Source organism: Octodon degus, unplaced genomic scaffold (assembly GCF_000260255.1).
Source record: "Octodon degus isolate 3935 unplaced genomic scaffold, OctDeg1.0 scaffold00065, whole genome shotgun sequence".
NCBI lineage: Eukaryota > Metazoa > Chordata > Mammalia > Rodentia > Octodontidae > Octodon > Octodon degus.
This window is the reverse complement of record NW_004524641.1, coordinates 7,940,624-7,944,303: the sequence shown is the minus strand read 5'-3', so window position 1 is coordinate 7,944,303 and position 3,680 is coordinate 7,940,624. Positions and strand designations below refer to the sequence as shown.

At 41.7% G+C, this 3,680-nt stretch overlaps 1 pseudogene; it reads left to right on the top strand.

Moving 5' to 3' along the window:
• Positions 1 to 1,777: 1,777 nt before the first annotated feature.
• On the top strand, positions 1,778 to 2,038 carry LOC101561930 (annotated as a pseudogene).
• The last annotated feature ends 1,642 nt before the right edge of the window (positions 2,039 to 3,680 follow it).

Below are 3,680 nucleotides of genomic sequence, written 5' to 3'. Positions count from 1 at the left end.
TTATGCATAATCAAGCATATATGTGAGGCCTACAGTTTTGAAAGCATTTCCTTTCAACATTTCCTTCGGAGTTCGTCAAGTGTGTCTTCCTTTGGTGAACAATGGGACCAGGAATGTAGAACCTTGGTTTCCCCTTTCTCTCCCTCCACTTCTTCAAAGGACCTGCTCTTTTACATTGGGCTCTAAGTAAGGCTTAGATGGGAAGCCTGTCTAGCTTTCTTTTGAGATAGACCAGACAGTACCCTGGTGATATCCCTAGAGAGTCATGAGGACACATGGGGAAGGGTTTCTAATCCATTCTTGGGAGTGTGGCATGGCTCAGGAAAGGTTTTACACACACACACACACACACACACACACACACGATCCCTTAGTAAGTTTAGGGTGTGTTAGGGTGATTGTACCTTCCAGGCAGAGTTAGCAGAGTTAGCAGCCCGTGGAAAACCCCAGAAGCAAGGCAAAGAAACCTTATCTCCTTCAGAAAAGTAACAAGCCGTCCAATATGGCAGGAGAGTTTGGCAGAAGACAAAACTGAAAAAGTTAACTGGGTTAAACCTATCCTTCTGCTACTATTTCTTTGTCACTTTCATACCCTTCAAAGAATGCTGTGCATCTGGCTCCTGCTTCCTAAACTCTTAAACTTCGAATCTAGATCTTTGGCAGTCCTGAACTTTGACCTCTGCCACTTTCTCGGAACATGCTTTCTACATGACAGAGCCTGAGTGACGAGATTGAATTCGGGCAGCTCACCTGATATGTGCTCTATCGCAGCCTGTATTTTCTCACTAACTTTCCACTTTCCTAAACTTCACAGAACCTAAGATTTATCTAGACCAAGGGCTGAACTTCTACTGGATGGAAATGCCAGAAATGTCCTCCCTTTGTGTGCTGTGGGGCCACCATGATGGCTGCCAACAAGGGGATGGAGGACAAGTCACAAAGACCTCGCTTCAGTCTTTAAGGAGCCATCTTTCTGGTGAACCAACCACCAAATGCTAGACTGGGGTTTTCAAATTGTTGATTGTGACAAAGCAAGTTTTGTGTACAGGAAACAACCACTTCCTTTCTCTTTTAAAGGACCAAAAAAGTTTGATCTTAGATAAGAAGCCTGAAATAATTACATAAACAATTACTCAGCCTTTGCTTTTCTTTCTTTTAGTTCTATAATGGTGCTTTTAGACCTAACATCACTACTACTATTTCCCTTCAATTTTTATTACTGAATAAAAAGTAGGAAGAAAACTTAAATTTAAAAAAATTTGTACTTGGCTTTTTGTTCTTGATTCCTGGGTGGCTCCTGATTTGCTAACCATGCAAGATTGCACAACTGCAAATTTCTCCCAACAAGCAGAGATGGCCTTCTTACAATGTGTCACTGGGGACATAAGTTTCCCGGCTATATGAAGTACTTAGATTAAAACTATGCTTTCAAATGTAAACTGCAGATCTAATGCTTAATTTTGAGTACTTTAACTTATCCCAGTTAAAATCTTGATCACTCTCTAAGCAAGAGGTTGGACTCTAATATATTGCTTTTTTTTTTTCTGGGATAAAATTGATCCCAATGTTTCATAATGTTAAGCTAACTTGTACTATGTAGTTTTCTGTGGGAAGGTAGGAATAAAAATATGACCTGTCGATGTGAGCAATAAAATATCTGCCACATTCATATTAATAGATTTAGACATCTAGAGTTTCCAAATCACCTGAAGGGAAAAGGATGGAGTCATTTTACTGTGAAGAGTAAGATTCATTAACATGAAAACACAGGAGCAACATGGCATCTAGAGTCGCTGCCTTCCTCAAGAACGCCTGGGCCCAGGAGCTGGTGCTGCTCCTGTCCTTCGCTATCGTGGGCCTCACTATAATAATGCCCCCGATCAGTCCCTATAGCAAATACTCCAGCATGATAAACCAGGCCATGCCCTACAACTACCCAATGCCTGTCTGAGATGATGGGAACATGCCTGATGTGCCCTGCGCCCCCCCCCCCCAGGATGCCCAGGGCGCCAGCTTGGAGCTGATGAAGAACTTGTGAGTACCTCTGCATGGACAGGGAAGTGGACCCCCGCCCCACCCCCAAATAAAAATGTAAAGGCCAAAAAAAAAAAGAAAGAAAGAAAGAAAGAAATAATAATAATTTATGGATTTGAACTGAGTCAAACAGTTGATTTAGTGTTTAGCACTAGTATGATATATAATAGTAATTTTTTATAAGTCAGAAATACACACTAATAATTTGATTGTTTTCAGTTTTTTGAGATAGGTCTTGCTATGTAGTCCAGGCTGGCCTCTAACACTAGCGATACATCTGCCTCAGCCTCCTGAGTGCTGGGATTATAGGTGTGCATCATCACATCCAGCAATAATGCTATAAAGCCATTGTATAATTGTATTTCTTATTTAATTAGGGCTACTTGCTTAGTAGAAAGAGTTTTTTATGTATTTAGTACAGGGTCTACAGGGTCTCACTAAGTAGATCAGACCGTAGTGATCCTCCTGTTTTTAGCCTCCCAAGCGCTGGGATTATAGGCACGACTGCATCCAGTCTCAATCGCCCTATCAGTGCACCCTGGGGGCGGGGCCGGCACAGCATGAGTAGCAAGAGATTTGATAGCACAAATACCATCTCTATGCTTCAGTAAGACACTTTTGTCATTCATTCTACTTAACAGCTCTTGAGCACCTACTAAGCAGCTGTGTAAAGCATGAGGAATCCAAGATGAATAGGATTCCATCTCCAGGAGGAAAAAAAAAACCTAGTAGAAAATAGTGTTGGACCTAAATGCTCTGACCTAAGAGTGAACAGAGTACAGAAGAGGAACTCGGGAGGGAGGGAGGAGGTACAAGGGTGCAGACCTGGTCTACAGATCTCCTGCAATGCAAGGTTAACAAATGAAAGACGAGGAGGTGTTGTGAAAGGAGCCCAGTGCAAGCAGGGTACCTGAAGGCTTGAGTAGGGCTCGGCTCATTGTCTAGCTATTCTTAGATTTATAACCTGAGCAATTCATTACAACACTTTCTCATTTTAAAAATAGAGGTAATAGTAGGTATTCAACCATCCTACAGAATGAGCTAGGGCATATGACACCTTTTCTTTAAAAAAAAAAAAAAAGATTATGGGTTTGTGTCCTATGCTAAGCATTGTGGCTACTGCAGGACTCCATAAAGGAAGGGGATGATAAAGCACTGGGAGAGGACCCGGATGAAATGGATGTGATGGTAAGCAAAGAATAAAATGAAACCCCAGAGACACCATGTGAATAAACACCAGAAGGGCTCCAGGTGTTTCCCATCCTTACCAAGAACCAAACAAAAAGGAGTAATTTAAATCCCAGGGCAAGGAAGTTAGGTAAGGAAAAAGGACGGTTTTGTTTTTTTCTAAAGAATTGTTAAGACATTAAAGTAGCCAGTAAAGGAAGATTCTGGTTCTCTCTCCTCTCCTCCTCTGGGAGTCTTTAAAAATAGGGAGAACAAAGATATCACATGATGGACTACTGTTCAGTGCAGCTCACATAATAGTGTAATTATAAGGAGGGCATACAGCTGGGTGTTGTGGTACAACCTGTAATTCCAGCACTAAAGGACGCTGAAGCAGGAGGATTGAGAGGTTGAGCTTCGTCTGGGCAATTTAGTGATTTAGCAGGACCCTGCCACCTTTTTTTTTTTTTTTTTTTTTT